The 24523-nt window shown below is 42.8% G+C and overlaps 1 pseudogene; it reads right to left on the bottom strand.

Annotated features, from left to right (window-relative positions):
• The window catches only part of LOC111954087 (laminin subunit alpha-2-like), a 153995-nt pseudogene that overhangs the window by 53364 nt on the left and 76108 nt on the right, over positions 1-24523 (bottom strand).

Genomic DNA, 24523 nt, shown 5'->3' with positions numbered 1-24523 from the left:
CAGTTACAATACGATTCACAAAGATCCTTGTGGATTTTGTATGTTCAGTAGAGAGTTCTTACCTCTCACAGTACTTTCCCACATGGCCCTCAGGGCAGGCAGCACAATGGTAGTCATTCAATCCCTCTATCACACAGGAAGGGCTGAAACTAAGAGAAAGAGAGCTCCATATGAGAACTGATTTTATTTTATTTTATTTTTCAACTGTGCCTCTGTGACTTACTTGTTCTCATGGTTGGTGAGGGAGCAGGCACAGGGCTTGCAGTCGCCGGGTCTGCCCCTCACTACATCATAGTATCCTGGGGCACAGCGCTCACACCTGTCCCCCTCTGTGTTGTGCTGGCAGTTCTGTAGAGAAGACACACTAATATCATATCCACATTCACAACCATTCACTCTGATGGATGATTCACTTCAAATGAATTCACAACTTCAGAATCTAACTAAACTAAACCCAGCGGTTGTCGGGGTGGAGTGTGGATGTGTCTTAACTGTTGTGTTGAAGTGAGGGCCCTTCCAGAGCCTGAGCTTGGGGCCCTCCCTGTCAGCCCAGGGCCGTTTTCCTTTCCTCTCCTCTATCCACCGCTCTGCTCTGAGAAAAAGTGCCAAACTGCCAATTCAGAGCAGCAACACTAATCAGTCAGCAGAAGTTGCGAACTACTGAGCCGGGGTATTCAAAAGACTTTCATTAACTTCCTGTGTACCTCAATTACCCACATTACGCTGTACAAACCCATTTAACATTTTCAATTTGCCGGCTCCGTAAAATGCAAATTATATTGTTATTAGCACAAATGCAAATGAAAGCTGGGATTGAGTTTCAGTTCCAGCCTATAACATGAAGCAGGACAGGCTCTAGGGGATGATTTGGGAAGCAGAGAATAAGGTTGGTTTTATCTTGACCAAAGGACCAAAGGACCTTATATCTGAAGGGCACATTATGCTCTGTATTAAACGACATGCACTGCTCTCTAGCGCTACATTCTTGTTAGTATTTACCAGTCAAATCTATTCCAGACGCTACACTATATTCTACTTCCTGGTGCCACTGGACTATGTAGCCTATCAGCTGGCTTCTGAACAAATGTGCAGATCCTCTACTCTTATGGGTGCAGTCCAGGGCAGCCTGCCAACTATTGCCAACGGCACCGTCCTCCTCAGGTCACAGGGACGTTGTAAAGCACTTACCTGGCAGATGGATGTCTCCGGGTCACAGGCCTCACTGTGCCCGTTGCACTGGCACTGCACACAGCTCCCGATGTCCGTTCTGGAGGCCGCGCCATCGCTGCGGGCAGACAGAAGGTACAACCCGGCCACACATTCCTGCCGATGGGCGAAACACAGACAGACGGTTACCGGTTAGGCTGTTACACCCCCCCCGCCGCGCGCGCTCGTGGGAGTCCCGGGCTCCTATGGAGCTCCAACAAGACATACTCACTGAGAATTAATCGGGTCAATTTGAGGCACCATCTGTTCCCCGCAAACACGTTAAACGCCTGTTTAAAAAAACTTTATTAACTATGTGGCAGCTTCAAATTATTGCCATCTGTCTGGTTTTCTTACAGCCGCCTTTATGAGGGATCCAGTAGGAGACACATCAGTAACACTCAGGTCTGGATGGAGAGGGCTGTGGAGGTTGTCGTAGTAACACAACAAGAGTTCATTAGGAGTGGAGTAGAGACGCACTAAAGAATGGGGGAGCATTCGAGGTGTCTGGACAGAGGTGTGAGAAATAGGAGGAGAGCTAGCAGTTTTGATGAGAAGGATGTGAACTGTTTCTAACAGGTGTTTCAGCCTGACTCCACGGCTGTGGCTCTGATTGGTCCGTGACTCACAGCCACACACACGCACGCGCGCGCGCACACACGCACGCACGCACACACACACAGCCCTCTCTGGTGGATGACCCTGTCGCCATGGCTGATGAGCTGATGGGAGACACACACACAGCCCTCTCTGGTGGATGACCCTGTCGCTATGGCTGATGGGAGACACACATACACAGCCCTCTCTGGTGGATGACCCTGTCGCCATGGCTGATGAGCTGATGGGAGACACACACACAGCCCTCTCTGGTGGATGACCCTGTCACTATGGCTGATGGGAGACACACATACACAGCCCTCTCTGGTGGATGACCCTGTCGCCATGGCTGATGGTCTGATGGGAGACACACACACACAGCCCTATCTGATGGATGACCCTGTCGCCAGGGCTGATGGTCTGATGGGAGACACAGACACACAGCAGGTGGTGTGGCTAGCTAGCTAGCCTCGCAGGACAGGCCGGAGATGCCCAGGGGGCAGTCACACTTCTCTATCTGGTGAGCCCACTCACTCTCCACGGACGGCCTTCCCTCCTCTGCCACCTCCATAGAAATCTCAGAGATCCTGGGTTTAGTGGAGAGAGAGATGGAGAGAGAGAAAGGAAGAGAAAGGGAGAGAGAGACAGCCATGTGAGCCAATGGCAACAATCCAAAGCTTTTCCATGGACATTCTGCATTCTCTTCTCTATGCTTGAAATATGCTATTATGCTATTGCCCCTAGTTCATTACATGGATTGAACAGGTCAGTGTTGAAGGCAGAGAGTGATCCATGTTAACACGACATGATTAAGCTGACAGTGATACTGAAATGAAGAGTGTAGAGTAAACAGTGAATGCCTTAGCTCTCTATCAGTGGTTGTCTCAGTTTAGCCCATTATGTGTTCAGAGACAAAGAGGAGAGCTCACCTGCTATGTCTCATCATGTTCCCATGGGAACTCTTAATGAGGACGTGGTCAACATAAAACAGCACGTCCATGAAGTCCTCGCGTGTCATGGCATTCTTGTCTTCGTACTTCTACTCTTTTTGAAAAACAAAACATGTTCATAACATCACTTCAGTGTCAATTTATCATTACTGTATCTTTAGAGGTTAAAATCTAGCTTTGAAAAGCTATTGGGATAAAGACAAGAGATGCATTGGCATGGCATCCATCACAAAGGCCCACAATTGTTTTAACAACACAAGCAAGTTTCAGTGTCAAATAGATAATAACTGCATTTTAAGAGGTTAGGAAACAGTTGTGACAACAAGAGATCCAGCATGTAATCCCAGGTCCTTACCTCTGTCATGTCGATTTCATAGCGGGTGGGTTGTCCAATCTGCAGTCCCTGCATGTGGCGGACCATCACCTTGTCTCTGTTGGACACTCCCTTTATGATGACCTGGGGTTCGTAGGAGGTGCGGCCTGTCTCGTCACCCCCCTTAAAGTAGATGGCGTACTTCAGCTTGCTTCAGTAGGCTGTGATCTAAAGAGGAGAAACCATCCAAGTAACTTGTTAGTACAACACTCATCTCTGAACAGAATATAGTCAACTCCTGATAATTTCAAGTTGGATAGTGTTTTAAAGCAGCAATGTTCACCAGTTCTCAATTCAAACACATGAATCAGTCCCAAGCAATTATACAGTATATGTCAGCGGTCGATTGTACACTTCTTATCAACTTGTTAAATCATTTTGAGAGGAGGGTGCCCTCACCATGGACGCCTGGAACTGTTCAGGCAGTCTCCAGTAGTAGGTTTTGGTCAACTTCTGGGTGACCAGGTCAGCGTTAGCGATGATCTCTGGGTGCTGGAAGGTCACTCCACGTGTGGTCTCCTGCTGGTTGTCTTTGTCCACTAGGGGCAGCTTGGTCTGCTCTGGTTTCAGGGACAACTGCAGCAACACAGAGACAACAAACAAACAGCATCACTTATAAATGTCACACAAAATACACAGACAATGGGTTGTATTTGAGAAGGTCTTTTCCAAGGATTTGAAGTGCTTATGTTGCAAGTGGATTATGGGTATTTTGAAAGAAAAACAGCCTCTGTGACATTGGACAACTCTATTCTCCAGTACCACACCAGGACTCAGCCTCTCATATAGTTGTAGATTAAAATGCATTTCACATCCTGAGGCCAGAGACATGTTTCACTGGGCAAATAGAGCATGAATACCTTTAAGAAGCCACTCCTGTACAGTAGGCTATGCCTCTGAGGCCCCTGTTTTAAAGACGTCTTCCAGCGATTTGTGAACATTTACTGTTGAAAAGCGATATCCCAAGTATAAATACAGTCAAGTAAACACACTAAAGGGTAAAAAATAAATGTTTTGATCAAAATTGTGTTTTTTTAGACTCTCTCCTTACCACTCCCATCTAAATATCCAGGGCAGGGCTCACTAAAGGCTCCAGAGGGGCCGGGCTGTGCCCCTCACCTCACCATGCAATCACACGACTCACTGACTTAGAGAAAATCTCCTGCCTTCCAATAAATGAGGGAGAGGATTCTCAACTGGCTCTCTTTTTACTCTTAGTCTTATAGCAAACAAACTTAGATTAACTTTGGGACGGCAACCTTTATTTAATTTGTTTGTCGTTTCCATTTATATGAAAGAAGGGTCCCTCTGCCAATGTCCTCAGCCACGGTCTCCATGGATACAGCAGACGGAGAGTTATCAGGTCTGTGGTGCTCTGTCAGGAAATCCTTATTAAAACAAACATGGAAGCTGCAGCTCCCATACTCTGCCTGCTTTCAAGCCCCCTATATCTCCCTGGTACCAGGCTAGCCTCCTGTTTGTGCCTGGTCCCCCTGGTTCTCTCTACGTCCCATAAATTACAAAATAAGATGAGGAATAAATACCTGGCCGGGAATGAAGAATGGAGGAGAACCACTCTCATGTAAATATAAATACAAACTGTTGCTTGAAAAGAAATGTTGTTTTATCATTACATTTTTTTCATTTAGCAGACGCTCTTATCCAGAGCGACTTACAGCAGTGAGTGTATACATTTTTGTACTGGTCCCGCTTGGGAATCAAACCCACAACCCTGGCGTTGCAAGCACCATTCTCTACCAACTGAGCCACACAGTACACATATTTCAAAATATGTGTGTGTGCACGCGCGTGTGTGTGTGCGTGATGTATTTGAGTGCACACACAGTAACTGTATGATTGTGTACGAATACCATACCTCAGTCTGTGCCTGTGAGTGGGTGGACTTGCATGTGATAGGGGATGCATGTGCCCACACGGTACATGTGTGCTGTGTGTACATTTCTGTCACATTTCTTCATGACTCGACTTACCCACATGCGGATGAGGCCCTGTGCCTCAGTGCAGTTGCTGGTCATACCGAAGCAGTAACACTGACTGCAGCCCAGTGGGTTCCTGGCGCTCAGGCCAAACATCACCAACTTACACTTGTCACACTTCAGACCCTGTATATTTGCCTGGGATACAACACACAGACACTCAGCAATAAGACTGCTATTTGCAGTCCAAAATGGCTGGTCATTATTGCAAATACATAGCAGGTACAGTATTATTGCGGTTTTCAGTAGAGTACACATAAGACATGAATACAAAACACATCTGAATAGATTTGCAAACATATTACAGGCCTAGGGAGATATCTGATTTAAGACAGAGCCAAGCTATAAATAACCGTGACAGTAATCTCTTGTTCTCTTCACCTTACCCTGCTCTACATTGATCAAAGAAGATTTTATTCAGAAGAATACCAAGGCAGCCATTTGAATAGGTACAGTAGGTGCATTTCAAAGGGGCTCACATGTCACTGAGGAGGAATGATAAGGGGCATACCCCTACATATAGCAGACACAAACAGTGACAGTCCAGATAAGGGTGTATTTTATATGAAACGTTTCCCTTCGATCTTATCTGATACTTCCCTAGTTAGTACACTCCTAAAGCAGAGAGAACTGAGAAGCCACTTTCATAACAGACATTAAATGTAAAGATGTTTTGTTTACACACCAGTCTGTAAAGAGGATGCTATGGCAGGGGTGTAGAAATCCGTTGATGGCATGCCAGCAAAAATGTAGTTGAGCCAAAATTTGGCCACTCAAATTATAATTTAAACAAAGCCTACCATATAACCCACTCTAATCGATCGCACACAACAAACCATCTAACGTGTGATTTTGCATTACAGACCAAATAGTCTTGTAAGCCTACGTAAATCCATGACTCTTTAACATGCGACTCACATAGACCTACAATAATAATAAACCGTACCCCTATAATTAATAGACTAGAACATAATGCCCTGATATATCATTAATGATCACAGTAGACAACACTGGTCACCAACCTTTTCTCAGTCAAGATCACTTTGAGTCAAAATGCAAGCAGAGTGCAATTCTCTGCTGAGCGCGGGAGATCAAGTCCGCCTACAATGTATTGTGTGATATCAATTAAATGATCAATAGCATACAGGGCAAAGTGCTATTTCCAATTAAATTACATTCCTAAAAATGATAGGCTATTTACATTGACTAGATTTTTCTCCATGTAGGCTTACCCCTTATTATAAATAACGTAGAACCTTATATTTCAAAACTCGAGTCTCAAGTTTGGCTATATTAAAACACTGGTAATAGGCCAGTTGTTGTAGCCTGTTACTTGCGAGGCACATCAGAGCAGACATTTGAATTTGAACTGATGGACTGATGATGATGTCTCAGTGGAGGGACCGAGAGAGTGTGAGTCGAAGTGGAGAAGCGTGTTTCATGATTTCTAAAAGTGTTGAATAAAAACAGTGTTGTGGTGCTGGTCCTTGTCTCTGAATGTACTGAAACACTTTAAGGCCCTCCATTAGATCAATATAATCACAGATTGAGGGCGAAATCTCTGATTTCAAATAACTCTTTCTTCTACACACAAAGAAAAAAGTATCTTAAAATAATTTAACAGTGAGCTTTGTTTGGCCATTTAACTTATTTTTGCTGGCCAAGTTGGCTAATGAGTCTTAGCTAGCTAGCTAACGATGAGTAGGCTACAAAAAGGAGCCTACCCTACACAGCGATAGCTACTGTTTAATGCACATGGTATCAGTGCATGTGCCAGAACCAGCCCATTATTTTGATATTGATAAGTTATTATAATTTTTTTTGGGGGGGGGGTTAATATTCAATTATAATTCAAATTCATTACATAGGCCTATTATGAAATAGATTTTATAAACAGCACTAGATTGTATGTCCTTAAGTATCCTGAAAGACATCTGCCAAATAAAATGTATTATTATTATTATTATTGTCAATATACACTGAGTGTACAAACATTAAGAACACCTTCAAAATATTGAGTTGCACCCCCTGCTTTTCCCCTCAGAACAGCCTCAATTTGCTGGGGTAGGGATCTACAAGGTGTCGAAGCGTTCCACAGGGATGCTGGCCCATGTTGACTCAAATGCTTCCCATAGTTGTGTTAAGTTGGCTGGATGTCCCTGTTCAAAGGCCCTTAAATCTTTTGTTCCCCATTCAAAGGAACTTAAATCTTTTGTTCCCCATTCAAAGGAACTTAAATCTTTTGTTTTGCCCATTCACTCTATGAATAGCCCATACAGTTGAAGGTGGAAGTTTACATACACTTAGGTTGGAGTCATTAAAACTCATTTTTCAACCACTCCACAAATATCTTGTTAACCAACTATAGTTTTGGCAAGTAGGTTAGGACATCTACTTTGTGCATGACACAAGTAATTTTTCCAACAATTGTTTACAGACAGATTATTTCACTTACAAATCACTGTATCACAATTCCAGTGGGTCAGAAGTTTACTAAGTTGACTGTGCCTTTAAACAGCTTGGAAAATTCCAGAAAATGATGTCACGGCTTTAGAAGCTTCTGATAGGCTAATCGACATCATTTGAGTCAATTGGAGGTGTACCTGTGGATGTATTTCAAGGCTTACCTTCAAACTCAGTGCCTCTTTGCTTGACATCATGGGAAAATCAAAAGAAATCAGCCAAGACCTCAGAAAAAAACATGTAGACCTCCAAAAGTCTGGTTCATCCTTGGGAGCAATTTACAAAGGCCTGAAGGTACCACGTTCAGCTGTACAAACAATAGTACGCAAGTATAAACACCATGGGACCACGCAGCCATCATACCGCTCAGGAAGAAGACGCGTTCTGTCTCCTAGAGATGAACGTACGTTGGTGCGAAAAGTGTAAATCAATCCCAGAACAACAGCAAAGGACCTTGTGAAGATGCTGGAGGAAACAGGTACAAAAGTATCTATATCCACAGTAAAACAAGTCCTATATCGACATAACCTGAAAGGCCGCTCAGCAAGGAAGAAGCCACTGCTCCAAAACTGCCATAAAAAAGCCAGACTACGGTTTGCAACTGCACATGGGGACAAAGATCATACTTTTTGGAGAAATTTCCTCTGGTCTGATGAAACAAAAATAGAACTGTTTGGCCATAATGACCATCGTTATGTTTGGAGGAAAAAGGGGGATGCTTGCAAGCCGAAGAACACCATCCCAACCGTGATGCACGAGGGTGGCAGCATCATGTTGTGGGGTGCTTTGCTGCACTGGTGCACTTCACAAAATAGATGGCATCATTAGGAGGGAAAATTATGTGGATATATTGAAGCAACATCTCAAGACATCAGTCAGGAAGTTAAAGCTTGGTCGCAAATGGGTCTTCCAAATGGCCAATGACCCCAAGCATATTTCCAAAGTTATGGCTTGAGGACAAAAAAGTCTAAGTATTGGCCATCACAAAGCCCTGATCTCAATCCTATAGAACATTTGTGGGCAGAACTGAAAAAGCGTGTGCAAGCAAGGAGGAATGGGCCAAAATTGACCTAACTTATTGTGGGAAGCTTGTGGAAGGCTATCTGAAACATTTGACCTAAGTTAAACAATTTAAAGGCAATGCTACCAAATACAAAACTTCTGACCCACTTGGAATGTGGCGAAAGAAATCAAAGCTGAAAAAAATAATTCTCTCTACTATTATTCTGACATTTCACATTCTTAAAATAAAGTGGTGATCCTAACTGACCTAAGACAGAGATTTTTTACTTGGATTTGTCACGACTTCTGCCGAAGTCGTTGCCTCTCCTTGTTCGGGCGGTGTTCGGCGGTCGACGTCACCGGTCTTCTAGCCATCATTGATCCATTTTTCATTTTTCCATTGGTTTTGTCTTGTCTTCTCACACACCTGTTTCCAATCCCATCCATTACATGTTGTGTATTTAACCCTCTGTTTCTCCTCATGTCTTTGTCAGAGATTGTTTCTTGTTAGTGTTGTTTTTTATGTGTATAGGTGCGCGACGGGTCTTCGGACCCATATTTGTTTATGTTTGTTTCTTATTAGTGTTATGGAGCATGTTACTGGGACATTTATTAAAAGACTCCATTTTACACTCCGTTTGACTCTCCTGCGCCTGACTTCCCTGCCACCTATACACACGACTGACAGGATTAAATGTCAGGTATTGTGAAAAACGGAGTTTAAATATATTTGGCTAAGGTGTATGTAAACTTTCGACTTCAACTGTATACACAATCCATGTCTCAATTGTCTCAAGGCTTAAAAATCCTTCTTTAACCTGTCTCCTCCCCTTCATCTACACTGATTGAAGTGGATTTAACAAGTGACATCAATAAGGGATCATAGCTTTCACCTAGATTCACCTGGTCATTCTATGTCATGGAAGGATGTACACTTAGTGTGTATCCCTTTAGTTGTCCCACCCCTTACTTACTGCTTGCTATGAATTCTATCTGATGGTGTATGCATGTTTAGGCCAGTGCTTGACTTGGACTGAAATAGGTACTCATTTTGGCTGCCGGTACCATTTACATTTAGGTCCAGGAACTCCTCAATACTTTTGAGTTAATATTCTATAGGAGATGCAGGAACTCAAGCAGAAGAACATTTGAGGTGCCAGTACTCAGTTCCGGTGAGCTCCTGCCCAAGTCAAGTACTGTGCTAAGGTAAAAAGACAAACATTGTCCCGTTTGAAACACTGACATTTACAGCAAATCAAATAAATATATATTATATTTTTGGGCCTCAATCTGATTAGGTAAGCCTGGTTCCCCAGTGGGTGGACATGCGCCCACCTAGGCCCAACCGTGCCTACGCCCCTGTGCTAAGGATGCCAGCAATTCTATTGCTATGGCTTCATGTAACACACAGAGCCATGCCACCCCTCCAGCCACAGTTGTCCATCTATCCGTCCATCACCGTGACCTTCACTAACGTCCCCCAGACACCATCAAGCTCTTCCCTCTATCCCTCCATCCCTCCATCCCAGTAGTCTAAAATCAAAGAGTCAGCAGGAAAGACACACACACAACACACACACACACACACACACAACACACACACACACACACACACACACCACAACCACACACACACCACACACACACACACACAACACAACACACACACACACTAAACAGCACAACAAGAGACCCAACAACACACAGTCTTCTCCTCTTCAAATGTCACTTTTACTTCAGAGTCGAAAGTAGCTTTTTAAATCTCTCTGTCTGTCTCTCTCTCTCTCTGTTAATGAGGGTCATCACCTCCCATCGCTGGCACTGTGTGACAGCCTGTCACTGCACTGTCACCCTGAGGCAGGGAGCTGGGGATGGCAACGCCTGCCTGCCTGGCGCTAGCTGATCTGAATGCCCCCCCCACGTCAGGTCTATTTCCATCTCACACACCCTCCCACACACAGACGCTGCGCTGCCTGTCAACCTGGCGACAGGCCCCGTGCTGAGCCCAGATAGGGAAGGTACTAGGTAGATGTGGAGAGCTAGAGTGCTGCTGTTGAGATATAGGCTATATGGAGAAATCGGCTATAGTCACGCTAATGTGACATTAACAGGTAATTGCAGTTAGAGGCTTAAAAACACGCCTAGTAATGCTATATAACTCCAACTTCAAAAACAGATAATATTATTTCAGTGCTGGCTAGACATCAGGGAGATGCCAGGAGAGCTGGCTTTGGTTTCTTTTGGGATAATTTCATTGTAGGTGATTGCTGTCACTTATTTGGAAAACTCTGATGCAATCACCTGACACAGCATCCTGTGATGAATATTCTAAGTGATCGATAGATAGAAAATAGAGTAGACTACAATCAACTGATGGTTGTGGATTACCTTGCAGCTGCATTGTCCAGTCCTGTCTACACAGGCACAAACATCCTGGTCTGCATCACAGGTTTGGATGTCCGAACCAGCCACATTGCAGTTGCAGGAAATGCATTGAGGGAAGTCCCGGTATCCCAGCCTACACTCACTGCACTTCTTTCCGTGAGACTGTTCCCGGTACAAGCAGCAGCCTGTGTTGGGGTTACACTGCTGGGTCATTGAGCCCACCTGGTTACAGCCACAGGCCTGTGGAGGAGAGTGTCAGGTATTCATAATCAATATACCATTAGATGAATCAATACCCAGTCACAAAGGGTTAATCCATCAGCTTCATATGTTAAACATTCCACAAACTTTCCACAAAGCCAGACCGAACCAGTGTGGAGGCGGGCAGGTGAGATAAGGTGAGGTAAATTTAGGGCTGTGGCGGTCATGACATTTTGTCAGCCAGTTATTGTCATGCAAAATGCTGCCAGTCTTATTGTAATTGACGTTAATGAACATAAACATGTTTAGCATCTCCAGGCCTCCACACGTACAAGCCGCTGATGTATCCCTTTGGAACATCGACATTTTAAATCAATTTAATATACACCATCACTATAAATCCATTACTTATTTTAGTCAGATCTAAAGAAACATGAAGAAAATGTATTTCAGAAGATCAGAAAATGAGTTTGTCTACTGTAGGCCTATGTTATCTGGCTATGCTCCATGCCATAGGCTGCAGATTTGTTCATTTAGCTGACAAGATATGCTTATAAGTCCTGTGCCATTATTTAATTTTATATGATTTTATAATAAGAAGAATATAATTGAACGATAAAATAGAAAGGATAGTTTTCCCATTATGGAGAGAGTGCTCATATGAAGTGGCTATTTTGAGAGTAAAGGTGATCATTTGAAACAGGTTCTAAATACTAGATCTAGAGTTATTTGGCAACTTTAGTTGTGAATGATACAAACCTTATAATGTCTTAGAAATCAATACGTATATGGTCTGCATGATGCGACTGTAGGGTATTGATGATTTGAGAAAGTACCAAAGAAAGCTTGCTCTGTTCCTTGCCTCAGGGTGCACAGCTGTTGTCTCACCAAGTGATCATATTTTCACCCATCAGACTATTCTCAATTTAATCTCCTCTTTACTAATATGTAAACTTAGTTTAGATTTAGAATGGCCCATTAATCAAATGGGCAAGAACAGAGGCAGGGGGAGAAGACGTCATCTGTATGCACTGGAATAGCTAATGGAGGCCACACGTTTTGCAGGCTATTTCGGTTTTATAGCGGAGCATGTGACTAATATGAGCAGCTGAGAAATAAATATAAGGACACTTTTTTCAATCCATGCATCAACCACTGTTTGAGAAGCATGCTCTCGCTGCCCCGAAAGGTGATATTCTGCCCAAACTCTGTATGCCATGGGCTCTCCAACCTTGTTCCTGCAGTTACCCAGTGCTTCATTTGGGAAACCAAGTGAAATCTGTTCGGGAACATGGATAGTAACATGTTCTCATTAAACTGATGACAGCCTCTCTGTATGCTGGAGAAAGGAACAAAGGAGCGAGAGGAGGAGATGGATACACATGGTGGTGAGATATTCTGTATAGCTAAAGATAACAGGTCACCCAATGAATTATGAAAATATAAAATATGCCTTATTACTAGGCTATTCAAAATCAAATTCACTAACTGTCAGCTACACTGCACAATCAATAAACCAACAGCATCGCCTAGGGCTATACATTCTCTCCCAGACTCATGGATGTACATTTTGGAGCGTAGCATAAGGTAACCAGTCCATCGAGTATGCATAATAATGCCGTCCACAATTACTCTAATTTGTTTAATTTCGAAGTATAGGCTAGACCAATTATGTACCAACGACATTTTAAATCAGTTTTATATTGTGTTTTTCTGCCGTGCCTAATATGTGGTAGGCTACGTATTGTCAGGCTTGGGCTCATAAAACTATTGCATATGCATAAGATCTAATATGCAAATGTGTTGTTTTGAATTAAAGCGCTGTCCATTTTGTTGTTAGGCTTTGAAACAACATCCACAATAACCATATTTTACAGTGTTTCAACCTGCTGAACTTCTTTCTTCAAATTGATCATCACAGTGAGGTGAGTTTTAAACGCACTATAGGCCTACAGTTAACGATATGTGTTCGATGTGATTTCCGATGGCATTTGCATTGATGTCAGAGTGGTTAGAGGGACAATGTAGCTTATTACACCACCTCTAGATCAAAGAAGTTCAAAAGGAGCCCTGAGTACCAGGTCATTAAGACTTGATATTCGTTAGCAAGTTGTACACTATCTAAGCATGTCCAGAGTGCATAAAATGAGAATACCATGACTCAACGGTCACGTAGAATTTTACTGCGGCCATGACTCATGGCTGCCAATGTGGCGGGAATATGGTCACTGCAACAGCATACCACTGATTTCAATGCCTGGCACTTTTATAATAGGGCAAAATCCGTCCCCGATTGCAGTTCCTAGGGCTTCCACTAGATGTCAACAGTCTTTAGAAAGAGTTTCAGGCTGTTTTTTGGAAAAATGAGGGAGAAGTTGTCATTTTTCTAAGTGGCTCCCATTTTGGCTGTAGTGTTTCCAAGCGCATGGCCCGAGAGAGCGCGTTCTTTTTGTTTATCTCCAGGTAAAGACAATAACAATTCTCCGTCTTATATTGTATTGTTTATTTGCGTATTAGGGTACCTAAGGATTGATTATAAACGTTGATTGACTTGTTTGGATAAGTTTATTGGTAACGTTTGGGATTCATTTTGTATGTATTTTGACGGAGGGAAACCGAGTGAATAATTGACTGAAGCGCACCAGCTAAACTGAGTTTTTTATGGATATAAAGAAGGAATTTATCAAACAAAATGACCATTTCTAATGTAACTGAGACCTTTTGGAGTGCCAACAGAAGAAGATCTTCAAAGGTAAGGCATATATTATATCGCTATTTCTGACTTTCGTGTCGCAACTCCCTGGTTGAAAATTATTTGTTATGTGTGCTCAGATAATCGCATGGTTTGCTTTCGCCGTAAAGCCTTTTTGAATTCTGACACCTTGGCTGGATTAACAACAAGTTAAGTTTTATTTTGATGTATTGCACTTGTGATTTCATGAAGGTTTAATATTTATAGTAATTTAATTTGAATTTGGCGCTCTGCCATTTCACCGGTTGTTGGCCAGGTGGGTCGCTAGCAAAACGCCTGCGCCAGAAAGGTTAAACAGTTTAAAATCACATTACATAATTTCAAAAATAGTTTCATCTTTACTGATTCATTTTATACAACAATTAGATGCAAGCCTCGCAACTGAGACTCTTGTATAAACAGAGTTATGGTAATGTGACTGTAATGTCTCTCATGAGTTTTACAAACATTAAACGAAATGGACCGTTCGTAGCTGGATTCTCCCCCGACCGTGTACATATTCCCCAAAACATGGTCATTGTTCAGTTCTCAAGTTCTATGATGGAGAAGAGGTTCCGTTGTTCTCCTGTGAAACCTCTCTATACTGCCTGACCATGAGGAGAGAGACTCCTCTAGGAATTTAGGACATGCGATAATGGAGCCTGGGTGTAGGGGGAAGAGAGACATGGTGAGAGAGGGGGATAGTGCTCGCTATACCCAAAGAGGGCCACGTCATGACAGTTCATACTGCAAAAGCTTTGATTGGTTGGAGGTCGTCCTCCGGAAGGGATCATAATTACCATGTAGGTCTATGGGAGGTGGTGAGGCCTACGAGCCTCCTAGGTTTTGTATTGAAGTCAATGTAACCAGAGGAGGACAGAAGCTAGCTGTCCGGCTACACCATGGTGCTACCCCAGAGAGTGCTGTTGAAGTTACTGTAGACCTTCATTGCAAAACAGTGTGTTTTAATGAAGGAAACTCCACAGACATTGATCTGGCGTCATGGGACAGCCCTTTCCTACTGTTCTGGATATAACCCCCACCTTGGGAATTTCCCAGGAGACCAAGCTTACCTTGATTACCGAGAGGGCTAAGGTTTGAGTAGAGACCATAAAACCTGAGTATAAGCTAAGGTTGTAATGGTTGTTGAAACTCTGAGACTATCGATACCGACAGAATAAGAGCAAATCTTCGATACTAATTACTAGTCTGCAGCTAGGAATTGTGTACCATTGAATGCGAAGGCCGACAACCGCCGAAACATCTATTCTATAAGAACATTTCTGAATGGGACTCTGAAGTATCCATTCCAACCACGAAAGACGGGCAGATGAACTTCCAACAGAAAGAAGGACGATTCCAACAGAGATCACGACAACACACTGAGCGTAAATATGTATATTGATTGCAAATATTCCCGAATGAGTGAGCGTTCATGTGCAAAGGATTAGCATTTCAATTGTTATAATTATCAACTATGTAGTATCTTTTGTCTTTCGTGCCCTTCTCAGTCACTTTGTCTACCAAGCCACCATACCGGTTTAGCCCACTAGGGCACATGCAATATAATTTCCTTGTAACCATATCTATTTGTTTGTTTGTTTGTGCATTTCTGTGATTATTTAGTTAGTTAAAAAATAAACACTATCATTGTCAACTCTCTCCTGACATGAACTGAATCCATGTTTCATGTGCCCGCTCATCCACTGGCACGTTGAATGTTTCCTCTTCAAGTACCCCTATCAATTTTATTTAATTACTGTATGTAGAGTCAATCACATACACAATCACATTATTACACATCAATGATTTTACTTCTTGCTTGGACTAACTCTTTTTTTTTTTAGCTCTTTTGTCTAACTGTGTAGTGTGTTATGTTATTGTTTATTGTCTTCCCAGTCAAATCCTGTCCTGCACTGAAGTCAAGCCTCTGAACAACTCAACTCATGCCTCATACCCTCATTCAATTACTGCTGTGATCCCTTCCCAACACTGTGTAAGTAGCCCTCTCATTCCCATTTCCCATAATATTGTACAATACATGCCTTTATTAACTGCTTTAGGTTAAAATAATTTGTCTTTGACAATTTTTTCAAAACACTTTGTCGTCTCCGTGTGTTCCACGCCTATACCGTGGGTCTCCCATCCTCCACCATTTTTCAAGTCACCAGCCTCCACTGAGACTAAGGTGAAATAACTGAACTTTTAAATACGAGTTAAATTAAGATGAAGCCCGTAAGGTAGACTGAATTATGAATTATCACAGCGTAAAGGGCAAGTCTTGATTAGAGGGCAATTAAATAATAATTTGCTTATGAAGATCCAAATGCCATGCTAAGGTCTTATTTGTTGATTTTGCCTCAGCTTTTATTAATACAATCCAGCCCTCCAACTTGGCTCAGAGACTGATATACACTTTCTCATTAGATGGAGGCCTGGTGCTGTGGATCCTTGATTTCCTTAGCAAAGGGACACAGCAGGTCAAGATGGGATAGTAGATGTTGGACAAGTGCACCACTAGCCATGGGATCTCCTCAAGACTGTGTACTTTCTCCTCTGTTGTACATCTTGTACACTAATGACTGTAAAACCTCCTACCCTGGTAAACCCCTGGTAACGTTTGCAGACGACACAGCACTGGTCATCCTTCAGGGTGATGAAGAGGAGCACGGGCCAGTCTTGGAGGACTTTTTGACGTTTTGTGACAACTCTCACTTAGTGCTCAATTTAAAAAAGACCAAAGAGATGCTCATCGACTTTAGGAAAAAACTTCCCCACAGAATGTTGTCAAGGGGCAAGACATAAAGGTAGTGGAGGAGCATGGGTGCAACTTTCACTGTTGAGCACCTTCAATTCTGACATTGCATTTTTGGCCCCCTTAGTTTTATTTTTGGAATCTGATACAAAACGAGGCAACGGTGTGCTTTAGAACCATACGGACGCCTCCGAGCGGTCGGTTAGGCTGTTTGGAGTGTTTATCCAACTGAAAAAATAAAAATAATAATAATAATAATTATGTCCCTCCCACTTCTAAAACCAAAGTTGCGTTGAGTATAAATATCTGGGTGTTGTACTTGACCATAGGCTACAATGGGGAAAGTGTACTAAGAAAGGACAGCAAAAACTATTTTAATGTTGATCGTTGTCACTGTTTTATCATCTGCTGGTACGGAAATGCTCATTTCTCTCTGAGAAATATGTTAAGATTTTTTTTTAGCTCTGCCAGTAGGGTGCTAGGGGTCAAGCAGATGGGGCTGGAGGTAATTTATGATATTAGAGCCTTCACAAAAGCCCACAAGGTACTGATGGACCCCAGACATCCTCTTTACCAGGAATTTGAGCTTCTCCCCTCGGGGCGACGTTACAGCGTACAAGGGCACCAAACAATAGGGCCAAACTATCCTTTGTCCCAGTGGCAGTAAGGCTACTGAATGTTTAAAACCACAAATAGGACCAGCGGGCTGGCCTACAGCTAACATTGTAGTTGACAGAGTGTTTTGTTGTTTATAGTGTATGTAGTGTACAGATGATCATTGATCGCTCATGAACATAACTTTTTCTACCAGTATTTACTGTCTGTATATGTTCTTTGTCTATCTTCCATTATGTGTTGTTATGTATGCACAGAGCCACAACAAATTTCCCCATTGGGATAATAAAGTCATTGTCTATTATCACATCGATTGAAGGGTCTTGTGGGGGCTGGATATTTCCAAGAATCCTCTATCACCTCTCTAGAATGTAGATTACAGTATGGCTGTGTTAACACAGGCAGCCCAATTCTAATCTTTTCTTCAACTAATTGGTCTTTTGACCAATTAGATCAGTAAAACATGTGATGTGAAAAGATCTGATGTGATTGGTCAAAATACCAATTAGTGGAAAAAATATCTGAATTGGGCTGTCTGTGTAAACACAGCCTAAGTGAATGGGTCACATTGTGCATTCAAGTGTTTGTTCAATGCCTCAATGATTTACAATTACATTGAGATGTACAGTCTAAAGAATGCTGTTCTACATTCACACCTAACTGCATGTACATTCGTGGCCAAAAGTTTTGAGAATGACACAAATATTAATTTTCACAAAGTTTGCTGCTTCAGTGTCTTTAGATATTTTTGTCAGATGTTACTATGGAATACTGAAGTATAACTACAAGCATTTCATACGTGTCAACGGCTTTTATTGACAATTACATGAAGTTGATGCAAAGAGTCAATATTTGCAGTGTTGACCCTTCTTTTTCAAGACCTCTGCAATCCACCCTGGCATGCTGTCAATTCACTTCTGGGCCACATCCTGACTGATGGCATCCCATTCTTGCATAATCAATGCTTGGAGTTTGTCAGACTTTGTGGGGTTTTGTTTGTCCACCCGCCTCTTGAGGATTGACCACACGTTCTCAATGGGATTAAGGTCTGGGGAGTTTCCTGGCAATGGACCCAAAATATTGATATTTTGTTCCCCGAGCCACTTAGTTATCACCTTTGCCTTATCGCAAGGTGTTCCATCATGCTGGAAAAGGCATTGTTCGTCACCAAACTGTTCCTGGATGTTTGGGAGAAGTTGCTCTTGGAGGATGTGTTGGTACTATTCTTTATTCATGGCTGTGTTCTTAGGCAAAATTGTGAGTGAGCCCACTCCCTTGGCTGAGAAGCAACCCCACACATGAATGGTCTCAGGATGCTTTACTGTTGGCATGACACAGGACTGATGGTAGCGCTCACCTTGTCTTCTCCAGACAAGAGAGAAGTGGCTTCTTTGCTGCCCTTCTTGACACCAGGCCATCCTCCAGAAGTCTTCGCCTCACTGTGCGTGCAGATGCACTCACACCTGCCTGCTGCCATTCCTGAGCAAGCTCTGTGCTGGTGGTGCCCCGATCCCGCAGCTGAATCAACTTTAGGAGATGGTCCTGGCGCTTGCTGGACTTTCTTGGTTACCCTGAAGCATTCTTCACAACAATTGAACCGCTCTCCTTGAATTTCTTGATGATCCGATAAATGGTTGATTTAGGTGCAATCTTACTGGCAGCAATATCCTTGCCTGTGAAGCCCTTTTTGTGCAAAGCAATGATGATGGCACGTGTTTCCTTGCAGGTAACCATGGTTGACAGAGGAACAACAATGATTCCAAGCACCACCCTCCTTTTGAAGCTTCCAGTCTGTTATTCGAGCTCAATCAGCATGACAGAGTGATCTCCAGCCTTGTCCTCGTCAACACTCACACCTGTGTTAATGAGAGAATCACTGACACAATGTCAGCTGGTCCTTTTGTGGCAGGGCTGAAATGCAGTGGAAATGTTGTTTTGTGATTCAGTTCATTTGCATGGCAAATAGGAACTTTGCAATTAATTGCAATTAATCTGATCACTCTTAATAACATTCTGGAGTATATGCAAATTGCCATCATACAAACTGAGGAAGAAGACTTTGTGAAAATTAATATTTGTGTCATTCTCAAAACTTTTGGCCACGACTGTATATGTACAGGTCAGTTGAGGCTGATGAGGGGAGGACGGTTCATAATAATGGCAGGAATGGCAGGAACGGCAGGAACGGCCTGAATGGCAGGATACCATTCAACCTATTCCGCTCCAGCCGTTACCATGAGCCCGTCCTCCCCAATTAAGGTGCCACTAACCTCCTGTGGTACAGGTAACTGCCAAAATAAAGAATACAAATTATATTGAAAGCAGCTGCTTCGACACAGGTATGGTTCCTGAGTTAATTAAGCAATTAGCATCCCATCATGATAAGGGTCATGTATAAAAATGCTGGGCAGGGCATTATTTTGGTTACCATGGCTATGCCCCCATAGGATGACAATGCCCCCATCCACAGGGCACGAGTGGTCCCTCAGTGTTTTGATTATGTAACCCATATGCCATTGCCGTCTCAGTCACCAGAGCTCAACCCAATAGATCTCTTATGGGAGATTCTGTAGCGGCGCCTGAAACAGCATTTTCCACCACCATCAATAAAACAACAAATTATGCTTCAGGATATCTACTTCCCCAGAGACGGATGAACTCGTGTATACCATTTTTATGTCTCTGCGTGAAGTTTGAAGGAAGTTTCTAACTAGCGCAGATACCTATAGACTTTACATAAAATCAAATGTTATTGGTCACACACGTGTTTTAGCAGATGTTATTGTGGGTGTAGCGAAATGCTTGTTTCTAGCTCTAACAGTGCAGTAATATCTAACAAGTAATATCTAACAATTTCACAACAATACACACAATACACACAAATCTAAGTAAAGGAATGGAATTAAGAATATATAAATATTTGGACGAGCAATGTCAGAGCGGCATAGACTAAGATACTGCACAGTAGAACAGAATACAGTATATATATTATTAGATGAGTGTCACGATCGTTGTTGTAAGAATCGGACCAAAATGCAGCGTTGTTTGGGTTCATCATCTTTATTACGTGAACCGGCAAAAAACAATAAAGAACAAAACGAACGTGAAGCTATGCAGTGGTTAAGGCAACTATACACAAACAAGATCCCACAAAAACCCAGTGGGAAAAGGCTGCCTAAATATGATCCCCAATCAGAGACAACGATAGACAGCTGCCTCTGATTGGGAACCATACCAGGMCAACATAGAAATAACAAAACTAGAGTACCCACCCTAGTCACACCCCGACCTAACCCAATTTGAGAATAAAAGGCTCTCTAAGGTCAGGGCGTGACAATGAGTAATGCAAAATATGTAAACATTATTAAAGTGACTAGTGCTCCAATTATTATTAAGTGCCCAGTGATTTCAAGTCTATGTATATAGGGCAGCAGCCTCTAATGTGCTAGTGATGGCCATTTAACAGTCTGATGGCCTTGAGATAGAAGCTGTTTTTCAGTCTCAGCTTTGATGCACCTGTACTGACATTGCCTTCTGGATGATAACGGGGTGAACAGGCAGTGGCTCAGGTGGTTGTTGTCCTTGATTATCTTTTTGGCCTTCCTGTAACATCAGATGCTGTAGGTGTCCTGGAGGGCAGGTAGTTTGCCCCCAGTGATGCGTTCGGCAGACCGCACCACCCTCTGGAGAGCCCTGCTGTTGTGGGCGGTGCAGTTGCCATACCAGGCGGTGATACAGCTCAACTGTCGTGTCGTGACTGTCATGTCGTCTGCAATCGTGATGATTGAGTTGGAAGTGTACGTGGCCAGGCAGTCATGGGTGAACAGGGAGTACAGGAGGGGACTGAGCACACACCCTTGTGTGGCCCCAGTGTTGAGTATCAGCGAAGTGGAGGTGTTGTTTCCTACCTTCACCACCTGGGGGCGGCTCAGTTGCACAGGTCAGGGTTCAGACCCAGGGCCTCAAGCTTAGTGATGAGCTTTAAGTGTACTATGGTGTTGAAGGCTGAGCTATAGTCAATGAACAGCATTCTTACATAGGCATTCCTCTTGTCCAGACGGGATAGGGCAGTGTGCAGTGCGATCGCGATTGCATTGTCTGTGGATCTATTGGGGCGGTAAGCAAATTGAAGTGGGTCTAGGGTGTCAGGTAAGGTAATGGTGATATGATCCTTGACTAGTTTCTCAAAACACTTCATGATGACAGAAGTGAGTGCTATGGGGCGATAGTCATTTAGTTCAGTTACCTTTGCTTTCTTGGGTGCAGGAACAATGGTGGCCATCTTGAAGCATGTGGGGACAGAAGACTAGGATAGGGAGAGATTGAATATGTCCGTAAGCACTCCAGCCAGCTCGTCTGCGCATGCTCCGAGGACGCGGCTAGGTTGCTGTCTGGGCCGGCAGCCTTACGAGGGTTAACACGCTTAAATGTCTTACTCATGTTGGCTACGGAGAAGGAGAGCCTACAGTCCTTGGTAGCGGGCCGCGTCGGTGGCACTGTGTCCTCCTCAAAGTGGGCGAAGAAGGTGTTTATCTTGTCTGGAAGCAAGACGGCGATGTCCGCAATGTGGCTGGTTTTCCCTTTGTAGTCCGTGATTGTCCGTAGACCCTGCCACATATTTTTTGTGTCTGAGCCATTGGATTTTGACTCCACTTTGTTTCTATACTGACATATTGCCTGTTTTATTGCCTCAAGGAGGGAATAACTACACTGTTTTTATTTGGCCATATTCCCAGTCACCTTGCCATGGTTAAATGCGATGGTTCGACCTTTCAGTTTTGCACGAATGCTGCCATCTATCCACAGTTTGCGCTAATGCTAGTTAGCATTGGCTCACGAAACTACCTCTACCTTCCTTCATACTGGACACAGAGACATAAAATAGTATCCACAAATTCATCTGACTCTTCTGGGGAAGAAGATAAAGGGCCTCATTGCCAAAATCCCAAAGTATCCTCTTAAGAGCTTTGGGCCACTAACCAAAAGGTCGCTGGTTCGAATCACCGAGCCAACTAGGTAAAAAATATGTCGATGTGACCTTGAGCAAAGACCTTAACCCTAACTGCTCCTGTAATTCTGCTAAATGATGTAAATGTGAAATGTAGATTCTGGAGTGATTCCTGAGACAGCATTTTCCATCAACAAAACACCAAAAGATGGAATTTCTTGTTGAAGAATGGTGTTGCGTACCTCCGATAGGGTTCCAAACACAGAATCTATTCAAAGGCACATTGAAGCTGTTCTGGCGGCACGTGATGGCCCAACGTCTTATTAAAAACTTATTGTCAATAGGGGGGCGCTATTTTCACTTTGGAAAAAAACGTGCCCAATTTAAACGGCCTCGTACTCTATTCTAGATCATACAATATGCATATTATTATTACTATTGGATAGACAACTATCAAGTTTCTAAAACTGTTTGAATTATATCTGTGAGTAAAACAGAACTCATTTGGCAGCAAACTTCCAGACAGGAAGTGAAAATTCTGAAAATGGGGCTCGGTTTCAGGGCCTACCTATTCAATTGCCTTATATTTATCGATATGCATGCACTTCATACGCCTTCCACTAGATGTCAACAGGCAGTGGAAGGTGGAATGGGGTGTCTAGCTTGATCTGAGGTCGAACAAGAGCTTTTGGAGTGGGAGGTCAGGAATTTCCTTTCTCTAGGGCGGAGCTCGACATTAGCTTCTGAAAAGCTTTCGGTTTACACGGCGAATATCTCCGGCTCTGATTTTATTTGATACATGTGATAATATAATCGTAAAGTAGGTTTTTTCAACCCAGTTTTATCAGTTTATTCAACGTTTATTGGGACTTTTGGAGTTTTCCATTCTTTGCGTCAAGAGAGGGTGGGAACGTTATCAACCTTGGCTAGCATTGTTGGCGGGAATTCGACAGAAGAAAAGGACATTCTAAAACCAAACAATGATTTATTCTGGACCAAGGACTCCTTGTACAAGATTCTGATGGAAGCTCAGCAAAAGTAAGAACAATTTATGATGTTATTTCGTATTTCTGTGGAAAATGTTGATTCCTATTCTCTGCCGTTTTGGCGAGCGCTGTCTCGCAATAACGCAAGCTGTTTGTTATGGTAAAGTTATTTTTAAAAATCTAACACGGCAGTTGCATTAACTTCTTGCAACTATAGGGGGTGATGTTCCGCATTAGCATATTTTGGTTCTCCAAATTAAACGGCCTATTGCTCAATTCTTGATCGTACAATATGCATATCCTTACTAATATTGGATAGAAAACACTGTCTAGTTTCTAAAACCGTTTGAATTATGTCTGTGGGTGACCCAGAACTCCCTCTACAGCAAAAATCCTGACATGACTTGCGAAGGTCTGAGAATTATCCTCTGATCTGGGTTCAGTTTTAAAGCCTGTGTATATCCTATGGCTGGAATTGAACTGCACCCGCCTTCCCCTGGATGTCAGTAACCAATGAGAAGTGGAATGGTCTGTCTGCGTAGCTGTCCGAGGTTATAAAGCCGGTTGGAACGAGAGTACCTTTCTTTGTCTCGTTCGTCATGGCGCCTGGCAAGAAGTCAGGATGAAATTTTGGAACGCTCAGTTATCGACCAGAGATGTATCCGTCTGTAATTTAATTAAATATAGGTGTTAGAAACATCATAACGATGTTATTTGAAACCGATTTATATCAGTTTATGCGAGTATAGTGCTATTTTTCTGAATTTCCTTTGTATCTAGTTTGAGGATTTGGACATGTGTGTGCGACATAGCTAATGGTAGCAGCTAGTTCCAAAGGTGAAGAGGACGTTTTACAACAAAGCAACTATTCTTTTGAAGAAAAGACACATTGCCCAAGATACTGATGGAAGCTCGTCCAAAAGTAGGAACTATTTATGATGTTATTATGTATTTATGTGGAAAAATGTCATAGTGTTTGCGCGCCACTTTTGCAGGCACTGGTCTGGCTGCAACGCACACTATATGTCTAGTAACGTTAAATTTAAAAATCTAACATAGCGATTGCATTAAGAACTAATTTATCTTTCGATTGTTGTCCAACTTATATTTTTTAGTCAAGTTTATGAATAGTATTTTTATAAGAATAGGCGCTAATCCAAAATGGCGCCGGCCAGAATACATGCAATGTTTGTAGTGATTACATAGTATAACCACGATTTGTGCTGCTAAATATGCACATTTTCGAACAAAAGCTATATGCATTGTGTAATATGATGTTACAGGTCTGTCATCTGATGAAGTATATCAAGGTTA

This window comes from Salvelinus sp. IW2-2015, linkage group LG28 (genome assembly GCF_002910315.2).
Source record: "Salvelinus sp. IW2-2015 linkage group LG28, ASM291031v2, whole genome shotgun sequence".
Lineage (NCBI taxonomy): Eukaryota > Metazoa > Chordata > Actinopteri > Salmoniformes > Salmonidae > Salvelinus > Salvelinus sp. IW2-2015.
The sequence above is the reverse complement of the archived record's forward strand: the minus strand, read 5'-3'. Positions and strand labels throughout refer to the sequence as shown.